Below are 13,462 nucleotides of genomic sequence, written 5' to 3'. Positions count from 1 at the left end.
GGTGGGTTGTTTAAGGGATCTCATTCCCTCTCTGGGCAGGGCAAAGTACTGAAGAGCAACAATGTCAGTCTGGAAACTAAGTTTCACCTGATCAAGGCCATGATCTTTGTAATTATTTGCTATGCATCAGAGTTGGACAATAACTAGGAATGATAGAAGGAGAATTGATGTCTTTGAGCTGTGGTGCTGGAGAAGAGTATTGAATATATTATGGACTGATAGGAGAAGAAACAAGTTTGTCCTAGAGAGGATTAACAGGGTTGCTCCTTGGAGGCAAGGATTCTGAAGCTTCATCTGACATACTTTGGGCATGTTGCAAGAAGGGACCTCTTTGGAGAGGGAAGTCATGCTTGGGCGGGTGGAGGGACAGCAGAAGAGAGGAAGACTCTTGATGAGATGATTGACGCAGTGACTGAGGTAATGAGGGTAGATGTCAAAGACAATAAGATTGTCACGGAACAGAGCAGGTTTTAGGGATGTTGTACACAAGGTCACTATGAGTCACAGGTGACTCAACGGCATGTAACAACAACAACATATTCTGTATGTAAAGGACAAAAGTTTGGAAGCAAGAGTGGCACCCAATATGTGGCATCTAAACAACATTCCTCTGGAAACTATGAACTTTGATAAATGTCAATAATTATAGAAAGGCTTCAGGTCTTTTGTTCATAGGGTCCTATGAGTCCTGCTTGACTCAATGGCAATCAACAACAACATCCTGTTTCAGGACGTGGCCTTCTCATCACTTCCTATGCATCTGAGACCCAGACAATGAATAAGGATGCCAGAGAAAGAGTTGAAGCCATTGAGCTGTGGTGTTGGAGAAGAATGCTGAATGTATTCCATGGACTGCCAAAAAGAAACAGATAGGTCCTGGAAAAGGAGCAGTCAGAGTGTTCCTCAGAGGTAAAGATGATAAAGCTTTATCTCACATCCTTTGGGAATGTTGCTAGCAAAGGATACTACTTGAGGGGGGACATCATGCTTAGAAAGGTAAAGGGACAGTGATGCAGAGGAAGACCTTCAACCAAGTTGATTGGCACAGTGACTTCAACAATGAGCTCAAGTGTGTCAGAGGGTGTGAGGATGGCACAGGAAAGGACAGGGTTCAGAGCTGTTGTCCCTAAGTTGTCTGAGTTGTATTCAACTTAATGGCACCTAACAAAAACAACACAAGGAAAACTTAGATTGTTCCTTGACAGAACAGAACCTAACACACTCAGCTTTTAAACTACTCCTTCTTGTCCTCTATCCTTTCATCCTGCTCAGCCTTTGTATTTCCTCATAAGTTTTATAACCTTCTTACAATACGATTCTTCATTAATTTTTTTAAATAATATCTGATTCCTCAAATGAGACTGCATTCCACCAAGACTCTTTGACAACTTGGTCACAGTTGTAAACCCAGAGTGCTCAGTAAGTGATTTTGAACAAGTGAATGGAACACCTAGGTCTACTATCTACTTTAAACAATTAGCGTATTTTAAAGCCATGCTTTGTCATCTTTGAAAGGAATAGAATAATTTCAACTCTCAGGGATGCTACAAGGATCAGAGGAGTAACATGAAAAAGTATCTGGCAGGGGTGAGGGGGTGAGCAGGGAGAAAAGTGTAACAATGAATGACTGAAAAGCCTAAGTCTCTGTAAACTTTCATTAAAATTAATTTTTAAAAAAGTATATGGCATAGTGCTGGCCCCTACCAGGGTTCTCAATAACCACCGGCTCTCTCTCATTTCTTGAAATCATGAACAACTATCTCTTGGCCAACTTACTCTTTTGTAGATTCAAACAATACTGAATATTGTCCATCTTCCTGCTAGATAATATGTCACTTTTCCTGTGACTTTAGAGACTAATGATTTGGAGAGAGTAGTGGATAATTTAACACTATGGTGGGAAAAGCTAACTACAGAAATATATAGATAAGAGTGTGGAATCTTCCTTCTGCACTTTCTAGCTGTGTGACTTTGAATCCCGAGTTCTTCATTTTAAGAATTAGGGCAATAATATTTGTTTCATAGAATATAGTAATATAGTTATTCTATATTTGTTGAAGACTAATGTTGCCTTGACTATGCAAAGGAATCTGACTGAGTGCATAACAGTAAATTGTGGCTAACCTTGAGAAGAATGGGAATCCCAGAACACTTCGTTGTGCCCATGCTTGGGCCAAGAAGCAGTCATCAGCACAGAGCAAGAAAAGATGTTCATGAGGGATGCATCCTTTCTCCATACGGTCTCCATATAATGCAAAACAGATCTTTTGGGAAACTGGAATTTATACGGAGGAATGTGGCATCAGGACTGGAGAAAGACTTGTCAACAAACTATGTTATGCACATGATACAAACCTTGCTTGCCAAAAATGAGGAGGACCTGGGGTGTTTGCCACAGGAAGTCAAGGACTGTGGTCTTCAATATAAATTGAAGCTCAATGACAAGAAAACAAAGATTCTCTCACTGGGCCAATTGGCAGCACCATGATAGAGGGAGACGAGATTGAGATTTTTAACAATTAGAGCTTACTTGGTTCCACAATCTACACTCTTGGCACTAACAGTTGGGAAATCAAAAGATTAGTTGCATTGGGAAAATCTGCTGTCAGGGATCTCTACAGAGTGCTAAAGAGCAACAATATCAGTCTAGAGACTAAAGTGCATCTAGTACAAGCCATAGTCTTTGCAATTACTTGCTATGCATCAGAGAGCTGGACAATGGCTAAGGATTGTACAAGAAGAATCAATGTCTTTGAGTTATGGTGCTGGAGAAGACTACAATCAAAACAAACAAGTCTGTGCAAGAGAGGGTGAAACCAACCTGCTCCTTGGAAGCAAGGATTTTGAAACTCCATCTCACATATTTTGTGCACATTAGCAGGAAGGGTCAGTCCTTGGAGAAGGACATCAAGAGTAGAGGAACAGTGCAGGCAAAGAAGACCTTGAATGAGACAGACTGACACAGTACCTAGGATAATGGGGTATAGGGGTGTTTCAGAGACAACAAGATTGACTCAGAATAGGGCAGAGTTCAGAGCTATAGTACGTAGGGTTGCTATGAGTCTCAGGTGACTCAACATGATGTAACAACAGTGCTCCTTGGGGAGAACTGGTGGCCTAGTGGTAAGAAGCGCTTCACTGCAATCCCAAAGGCACATAGTCCAAATCCACCAGGCTCACAGTTCAAATCCACCAGCTGCTCTGCAGAAGGAGGACAGACAATCTCTTCCTGTACAATTCACTGCCTCCAAAAACTCATTGGCAGGTGAGCTATGGGTCAGTTCTGACTCAGCAGTAGATAACAACAACAACAACAACAACGCTCCTTACTTGAAATTACACAATTTTACAACATTAGATGTTTGGAGGTGTGGGGTCAGGGACTCACACACTACAACAACAAATAGCTGTTATCTCTGTAAAGGGTTGACATATTAAAAAGCTATCTTTCAGAAAAAGGAGTTAGTTAGAAGCAAGTATACAAGAATCCCTTCAGGATTCTGAATTTATATACATCATATCAAGGCTTGCATATTTAGAAATTACAGCCTTTCACAGGAAGTTTTTCTACTTAACATGTCTTATTTAGCAAAAAATAAGACAATGCAGAAAATGCTGGAATTAAAAATTCAATTCACTATGGACTATTCTCTTTTAAAACATGCATTCATAAATATAGAAATCTTTACAATTTAAAAAGTACTTTCTAGCTTATAAACATTTTTATATTATTTCATTCTGTCATGTTGTTGTTGTTGTTACAGGCCATTGAACAAAAGATTTGAACTTAGTCCTGTCTTGAACCATCGTAACACTTTCTGACACACAGCCCATTGAGTGATCACAGTGTCACTCTTATCTGGTTGAAGGTCTTCCTCTCTTTCATCAACCCTCCACCCTTCCCAGCCGCACATCCCTCTCCAAGGATTATAACCTTCTATCAATATGTCCAAAGTCTATGAGGACAAGCCCCATCATTCTTGCCTCCAAAGAGCACTCTGGCTACACCATCTCCAAGACTTATGTATTTGTTCTCTTGGCCATCCATGGAACGTTCAGTGCTCTTTTCCAAGACTACAGCTCAAAGGCGTCAATTCTTTTTCTGTCATCCTTATTCATTGTCCAGGTCCTAGTGATCAGAAAGACCATCATGGCCTGAATCAGACGCAACTTAATCCTCAAACTGACATCACTACTCCTCAAAAATTTGGAAAGGTCCCTAAACTGCAGATTTTCCCTGTGCAATGTGTCTCCTTACTTCCTGACTGCTCATACCAAGAGTGTGAATTGTGGGTCCAAGCAAGATGAAGCTGTTGACAGTTTCAGTCTCCTCTCCGTCCATCATGACACTGCTTATTGGTCCAGTGGGAAGAATTTTTGTGTTCTTGATATTGGGCCGCAATCCATACTAAAGGCTGCATTCCTTTATCTTCTGTAACAAGTGCTTCAAATCTTCTTCACTTTCAGCAAGTAAGGTTGTGTCATGCTATAAAGTGAGATAGGACATTAATTCCTGACTTCTTAATCATTCTTCATATTTGACTCCAAACACATTCTATTACTGGGTCATAATTTGTGTTTTTCCTTTTAAAACAGCTTTACAAGTTGTTCCTTCAGACCAGAGTGTCCTTTTTCTACTAATTCTCCAAATAGAATTTTTAAACGTTTTATCTGTTCATCAAGGCCTAATTCTTCCACAAACTTCTCCAGATCACTCTAGCAGATGTCTGTGAAGAACATTCACAATTCTGCTGCTTTTTAAGGTGTCAAGGAAACTTCAATTCCAAACTGACCTACTTAAAATATCAAACACAATGTCTACTTTTCCCCCTGCCTGCACTTTCAAACTCCCACCATCTCCATCACCATCACACACACACACAAACACACATGCTCAAAAATTAAAAATTAAGCATGTGATTAAAGTGAACCAAAAACATCCACTGCTAAGAACATGGACTTCAGTCAGAGGGCAGAGGGAGGAGAGTTGAGAGCTCCTGAATCTTGAATCATTTCAATGACAGCATCGTTAAGCTTCATCGTGATCTCTGGCCACTATGCTCACAAAAGCTCATGGACTACCATGGAGTGGGGTCCTTCTCAGAGCAATTCTCCGCTGTGGTAAATCCTGAGGGAAGGACGCTGCTTGTCTTGCTCCCTCAGAGGGCTGGTGCATTGGACCCCTGCCTTCTCAATTAGCAGCACAACATGTTACATTCTCCTTTGCCTTTCTACTCCTGTTTTTCTAAAACATTGTTATCCACTTTCTCCTTTAATTTTATGAAATAACCATTTTGCTTCAGTCTATTATCTATTCCCCTGGTTAAGGTGTGTTTGGTAAGCAGCCAAAGAAACTGAACTGTTACCTTCTTTCTGATAGTTTTAGAATTCTTTCTCAGTCATGCTGTTATATTCTTTGTCTGTCGTAGGCAAAAATTTTAACATTCCTCTATCTCTCCTTTGGGGCTATAAGCTTGTCATAAGGGTCTATATCTCTTTTTGTTTATATCTCTGTCACCTGCACACCTCGGGTCCTCAGAAAAATGTTAAGTGAAGTGAATTAAATGTGTGTTGTAGTTGCTGCTAGGTTCCATTAGATTGAGTACAACTCATAGTGACCCTATGAACAGATCTGAATGATGTCCTGTCTTGGGCCATCCTCACCATCTCTGGTACCCTTGAACCCATTGCTGTAGTCATAGTATCAATCCATCCCCTGGTGTGGGAGGGTCATCCTCTCTTTCATTGACCTTCTACCTTTCCAATGATGATATATTTTTCCAAGGAAAAGTCTCTTCAAGAAATGTCCAAAGTATAAAAGATGGACCTTCACCATCCTTGCCTCTAAGGACCACTCTGTCTACACTTTTTACAAGACATATCTTTTTTGTTCTTTTGGCAGTCTATGGGATATTCAGGGCTCCTCTTCAATACCACAACTCAAAGATAACAATTCTCCTTCTGTTATCCTTATTCATTGTCCAGTTCTCAGAAGTACAGAAAGTGATTAAAAAGACCATGGACTGAATCAGGCATACTTTAGTCTTCAAACTAACATTTCTTTTCCGTATTTTGGAGAAGTCCCTAACAGTGGACTTGCCCAAGGCAATTATCACCTGACTGCTAGTACCAAGGGTGTTGCTTGTTCATCCAGGTAAGATTCAATCTCTTTTCCATCTATCTTGGTGTTGCCTATTGGTTCTGTCATAAGAACCTTTGTTTCTTGATTTTCAGATATAATCCAAGGTAAAGGCCTAGTTGTTGATTTTCTGCAGTAAACATTTCAAGTCTTTTTCACTTTTAGCAAGTAAGGTTGTATCATCTGTGTAATTCAGGTTGTTGAAGAATCTTCCTCCCATCCTGATGCCACATTCCTCTTTATATTGTTGTTATGTGCCATCGAGTTGCCTGTGACTCATAACAACCCTATGTACAATAGCTCTGACCCTGCCATATCCTGAGTCTCATTGACCCTAACACACCTACTCTCATTAACCTACCAACTGTATCAATCCAATTCATTCAGGGTCTTCCTCTCCTACATTATTCCTCTATCCTTCCAATCATGATGTCCTTCTCCAAGGACTGGTTCTTCTTGGCCATGTGCCAAAAAAAACAGAGCTTCAAAATCCTAGCCTCCAAGGAGAAACTTGGTTTCACTCTTTCCACCTGTTTATTCTCTCAACAGTCCACAGTATGTTCAATACTCTTCTCCAGTACCACAACTGAAAGACATTGATTTTTCTTCTGTTATCCTTAGTCATTGTCCAGCTCTCTGATACATAGCAAGTAATTGCAAAGACCATGGCCTATATCAGGCACACCTTAGTCCCTATAATGACATCATTACTCTTTAGCACTTTGGAGAGGTCTCTATCAGCAGACTTCCCCAGTGCAATTTGTCTTTTAATTTCCTGACTGCTGGTGCTAAGAGTGTTGATTATGAAACCAAACATGCTGAAATTGTTGACAAACTCAATTTCTTCTCCATCTATCATGGTGCTGACAATTGACCCAGTGGTAAGAATCTGTCTTCTTGATGTTGAGCTTCAATACATATTGAAGACTACAGTCCTTGACCTTGTGCAGCAAATATTTCAGTACCTCCTCATTTTCGGCAAGTATGCTTGTGTCATCTGTATATCACAAGGTGTTGATGATTCTTCCTCCAATGCATGAAAGTAGTGCATAAGAAATGCATTCTGTTCACATACCTTCCCCTTCATAGAGTCCAGTTTACTGCTGGAGCCATTCAAAGGTGACTCAAACAGTACGTTGACAGGGAACTGACAGACGTTCAAGCTGAGTTTAGAAGAAACTGTAGCACCAGGAATATCATTGCTGGTTTCAGACAGATCCTGTGGAGAGCAGGTAATAACAGAAAAATGTCTGTGTTTTATTGACTATGCAAAGACATGTGACTGTATGAATTATAACAAATTATGGCTAACATTGAGAAGAATAGAAATCCTAGAACATTTAATTGTGCTTAGGAGAAACCTATGCCTAGACCAAGAAGCTATTGTTTGAATGGAACAGGGAACACTGCATTTTAAGATCAAATTTTAAATTCCTGGTTTAAAATCAGGAAAGGTGGGTGTCAGGGTTGTATTATTTCTTCACACCTGTTTAATCTGTGTGCAGAGCAATTAAATATGAGACATTCCACATTTTCTTTATATTCCAGACTGACTCAAATCTTTATGTCATGCTTAGCTCTGAAATTCAAAAATTATTTAAATTAATGAAATCATTGACTCTTAGGACTGGGAGAGACTTTTAACTATAATAATACAGTGTGATCCTTATGTTCTAATAGCATCATCCCTGTGAAGAAAGAAGCACACCATGGATCCCACTGGAGAGTCAGTGATAGCAACAGGGCTCTAACTCCTCTAGAGGAGAGTTACTCCCTGTCTTCTTCCCTCTTCCAGTGGTCAAGAGCCAACCCAGAGTCAGAATTAGTACAGAAGAATGCAGAGAAGGAACAGGAACTTGGAGTTCTTGGAGGAAACAGAATGAATGAACAGAGTAATTTGTGGAACAAGCAGAAAAGTACCAACATTTCCACATATCTGAGTAGTTTTCAGTACCCTATACACTTGAATATGTTTAAATATGTGTCCGAGAACTCTGGTGACTTAGCGGTAAAGGGTTGTGCTGTCACGTTATTCACCACCTCAAGAACATGGAAACAGCCCAGATGTCAAACCACAACTGAATGGATGGAGAAATTATGGTATATTCACACAATGGAATACTATACAGCATGCAGGAGCAATGATGTTGTAAATTATTACCTAACTTAGGAAGGACTGGAGAGCATTATGCTGAGTGAACTAATTCAGTCCCAAAAGGACAAATATTGTATAACATCATTATTGTAGAATGAGTATGAGGATCCAAGGGGGTGGAGGGAGCAGAGGGATGAGGGTGTGCAGGGGGAGGGTGTATTAATTATTGGGTTGTACAATTTGATGGCTGGGGTGTGAGGGAGATTGGAAGAATCTGGTCTGGAAAACAATGTACTTGAATTCTGTAAGTTAATAACAATAGGGAGTAGTGCTTCCAACTCAAAAGCACAAGGTTTGAACCATCTATTGCTCCACAGAAGAAAGATAGATAATCTTTTCCCACGTGCTTAACTGCCTCTGAAAACTCTCTAAAGGATCGGCTATGCGTTGGTGCTGATTTGACAGTACACAACAAGAAGTATGTGTCAGTGGAATGAGGGGCAATGAAGAACAGAAATAACTGCTTCAATGGAGTAAAGAGGAGTAAGAGAGAGATTTCCCAGAGAAGCACTTAACTCTTCCTGATAGACCCTGCCCTGCCTTCCTGTTGGAGTGGAAAGAGAGACTCAAGTGATGCCCCAGTGGAATGTCTTCATCTTTTCTGTCTCTGATTCCAGTTTTATCCCATTCACCCATATTTATGTGCCACTTTTCAAGGAGAACATTTTGCTGAGCTTGAGGTGACAGAGCATCAGGGTGAGATGTTACCCTGACTGCATGGCAGTAACCCCACTTCCTGTTTAGGAAGTAAGACAGCCAGGAAGAAGACTCTTCAGCTCCCTGCTGCTGCACTGGGGATATCACAGCCAGAGCAGTGACTAATACATGACTTCATTAATGAACAAAAATACCATCTGCCATCATAACTAAAGAAGGCTCTGACTGAGATTTCCTTGGTCAACATGAGTCTGTTGCCTGCAACTAAACTGCTCTAACATGAAAGAATTGAAAAAGGAATTGTCCATGGACATACCTGAGGACCAGTCACATGGAAGGCTAATCCAGAAGCAATCAATGCTACCTTGTACACTACCCCATACTCTAATATCTCCATTACACTTACCCAAAATAAGAGAATGTGTACTCTCCTCAACCCACCCCTAACAAAGTGTATTAGCAAACCTTTTATCTTTACCTTTTTTCCCAGATTTTTTTCATTAAAAAAGAGGGTTTTTTTTATGTCTTCAAATGGCATATCCTTTATGAAGAAACTTTTAGATGGAGAAAATCTTTGTATGAATGATGCAAAACCTAGAATCATAGAACAGTAACGAATTTGAGAATACAAATGTTTACACTTTCCTTGTGATTAAATCAACAAACAAAGGAAAGAATAAAATGATAAACTGGGACCAATATTAGCAACACTTATAAGATACAAATGACCTTTAAGGGATAGCGCAGGACCACCCTGCAAGTGCCAGTTCTATTGTGCCTGAGATCACCATGTGACCCACGTAATAGCAACGTTATGTACAACATCCCTGATCCTGTAACAACCTTGTTGTCTCTGACACATCTTCCCCCATTACCCCAGTCACTGAATCAATCCATCTCATTGAGAGTCTTCCTCTCTTGTACTGTCCTTCTACCGTCCCAAGCATAATGTTCCTCTCCAAGGACTAGTTCCTCCTTGCAACATGCCAAAGTTTGTCTGAGGGAGCTTCAGAATCCTTACCACCAAGTTGTAGCCTGGTTTCACTCTCTCTAGGATGAACCTGTTTGTTCTCCTACCAGTCCATGGTACATTCAATACTCTTCTCCAACACCACAGCTCAAAGGCATCAGTTCTCCTTCTATCTTCCCTAGTCATTGTCCAGCTTTCTGATACATAGCAAGTAATTGGCTGTTGGAACCAAGAATGTTGATTGTGGAGCCAAGCAAACTGAAGCTGTTAGCAATCTCAATCTCTTCACTATCTGTCATGATGCTGCCAATCATCCTAGTGGTGAGAAATTTTGTTTTCTTGATGTTGAGCTTGGCTGTATGGATCCTAACAAATTATGACTAACATCAAGAAGAATGAGAATTCTAGAAAATCATACAAATCAATAGATAGGCTAAACAGAAAATCATGTGGAAAGATTAAAAGGATTTTTTTTTGTTTTTGTGTGTGTGTACCATCAGATCAGATCTGACTGGTACAGGAGGAGATTGTCCCTCCTTCCCCGGCAGAGCATCTGGTGGATTTGAACCATGCGCCTCTGGGATTGTAGTTGCAGCTCCTTGCCACTAGGCCACCAGAGCTCCCCAAAAGGATTTTTAAGTGCAAATCCAATTGAAAATAAAAATCTAACAGAGCTTACCATTCCACATCAACTCCCTTTCTTCTTAATCCTTGGGTTCTTCCTTTTGCTTCCTAGTTCCAGTTATGCTAGTCTTCTTTCAGTTTCTTGATATATATTTCATCATATATTCTTTATCCTAGGAATCTAACTCTCTGTTAAAAAAGGAAGCAGTTCCTGTACCAGTCAGATCTGATTTTACAGTACACACACACACACACACACACAGACAAATTTTAAAAGGAGGCAGCAAAACAAAACCCTTTTTCTTACATATTCTCTCATTCATATCTCTCTTTAAATGACACTTCACAAGTCATAAAATGTGATTGCCTATTTCCTTATTTCTGGATCTCCTATTTTCCTACTTCTTTCCTTTGCAATTGCCCATTGCTGTAACTTCACCAATGGGCTTGAGGGTGCCAGAGATTGTGAGGCTGGCACAGGATAGGACAGGGTTCAGATCAGTTGTTCATAAGGAGACTATGAGTCATATTCAACTTGACAGCACATAACAGCAGTAACTTTCTTTCACTGCACTTTTTTAGTCCACTTTTACCTATTTAAGCTAATTAATGCATCTCTCCTCCAATAGACAGTAAGCTCTCCAAGGAGCTGACCATTCTCTCTCTTAGATTTAGCATAGTGTCTGGTATTTTATTTTCTAAAAAGCATTAGAACAAATATTTGCTGAACAAATGCTTGTTTACAGTTGTTTAGCTCCTCAGAACAGATTAGTAAGCATTCTTGACTGGACTCTCTTATGTATTGCTGCAAAATTTCAGGAAGTGAATATCAAAATGTGATGCCTGGACCAGCAGTATCAGCAGCACGTGGGAAGTTTTCATAATATAAATTCTTGGACCCCACCACATAACTACTAAATTAGAATCTGTTTTAACAAGCCTTCCAGGTAGTTTTGATGTCCACTAATCGCTTCATGGAAGAATTGATACCCTTGAATTATAGTTTGGCAAGGAATGTTGAATGTACCCCAGTCTGCCAGAAGAAGAAACAAATCTGTCTTGGAAGAAGTATTGGGAAAAATGCTCCTTAGAAATAAGAATAGTAAGACTCCCTCTTACATATTTGTATATGCTGTCAGGAGATACTAGCCCCTGTTAAAATAAAGAGTCAGCAGACATAAAGACCCTCAATGAGATAAATTAACACGTGATCACATTAATGGGCTCAAACATAATAAATACTGTGAAGAGAGCACAGGACAAGATAGTGTTTCATTCAGTTGTGCACAGGGTCCCTCTAAGTTGAAACAAGTATCTATTAGCAATAAAATGTGAAAAGCATAGTTACAGAACAAGGATAAATTCAGTAGCAAATAAATCTTAGATATAAAGTAGCTCCCCCTTCCAAAAACAATGATTCTTTCTATCTCCTGTAACAAACAGTTCAACATAATAAAAAAAAAATAATTCAGGATTCATACTCACAATGGCTCTACAAGCTTCAGTATAAAACTTCAAAAGTTGGCCTGGGCATTTATCTCAGTGGAGGCAGGAAAAGAGCGTGGAGATGATGCACCAGCTTCTTAGGTTCCATGACTTGGAGGTGGCATGGATCTCTTCCCGATCTGCTGTTTGGTTCCTTGGGTAGTTTCTCATGTGCCTTGTAACTCAGCCATAGCCACCACCCCATTCTATTCACAGGGCCGTGATCATGGTAACTAGAGTGGGGTCTTCCAAGCCTATATCCTTGGTTATCCTGTCCTGGTGGAAGAAGAGAAAAATGCATTCAGCTTAAGGTAGAACAACAAACGGGACACAGATCTCCTTTCGCCTCTAACACTCCAGTCATTGGGCAGCACAAAATGATGTCTTTGGTACTTAGGTTCCTATCTCAAAGTTTGTTTGTTTACTGGCATATTGCTTTATTTTAGACTCTCTTAATTGCCTAAATTCACACCTATACCCAAAGTACTAGGTTGAAAGATCATCTCAACATGCCAAACGCATACTCATCTCTGCTCCTTCTGCCAATGTCCCATGTGTGTGATGGGCGTGAACCATGAGAAGTATGATAATTCTTGCAAAATTGTCAGCAATGCCTCCTATACCACCAACTGCTTTCCTCCCCTTTCCACTCCCTAGTCAAGATCATCCATGACAATTTTGGCATCATACATGGACTGAAGACCACAGTCTATGCTGCCCTCACTGTCATCCAGAAGGCTGTGGATGACCCTTCTGGAAAGCTATGGTGTGATGGCCAGAGGGCTGCCCAGAACATCTACCCTGAATCTGCTGGCACGGTTAAGGCTATAAACAAGATCATCCCTGAGTTGAATGAAAATTTAACTGGAATGGCTTTCTGTGTCCCCATCCCCAACATCCTGGTCATAGATATGATGTGCCATCTGGAGAAAACAGCCATATGATGACACCAAGAAGGTAGTAAAGCAGTCATCAGAAGGGTTTCTGAATAACATCCAAGGACACACTGAAGACCTGGTTGCCTCTCATGGCTTTAACCCACTCTTCCACCTTTGATGCTTGGGCTGGCATTAACCTGGACAATCACTTTGTCAAACTCATTTCCCGGTAGGTACAACAATTAATTTGGCTACAGCAACAAGGTGATTGACTTGATGGTTCCCATGGGCTTCAAAGACTAGGAACTCCCTGAACCAGCAGCCCCAGAAATAGCACTGAGAGAGAGACCCCGAGTTGTTGGGGAGTCCTTGCCCCAGCTCGATCCCCTACACACACTGAGACGCTCACATCCTTGACACAGTTCTCATCTAGTCCCCCTGAAAAACGGGAAGGACTTCTAGAGCTCATCTTGCCATAAACCATCAATAAAGCACATTTACTCAGCCAAAAAAAGACACACACTTGACGTTTATTATGAGAGAATGAGGTTTGC

The 13,462-nt window shown here is 40.5% G+C and overlaps 1 pseudogene; it reads left to right on the top strand.

Annotated features, from left to right (window-relative positions):
* The window catches only part of LOC102855715, a 164,339-nt pseudogene extending 151,128 nt beyond the window's left edge, over positions 1–13,211 (top strand).
* Positions 13,212–13,462: the final 251 nt, after the last annotated feature.

The sequence above is a fragment of the Elephantulus edwardii genome, unplaced genomic scaffold (assembly GCF_000299155.1).
Source record: "Elephantulus edwardii isolate Elephantulus edwardi_28Jun2011 unplaced genomic scaffold, EleEdw1.0 scaffold00232, whole genome shotgun sequence".
NCBI lineage: Eukaryota > Metazoa > Chordata > Mammalia > Macroscelidea > Macroscelididae > Elephantulus > Elephantulus edwardii.
The sequence above is the reverse complement of the archived record's forward strand: the minus strand, read 5'-3'. Positions and strand labels throughout refer to the sequence as shown.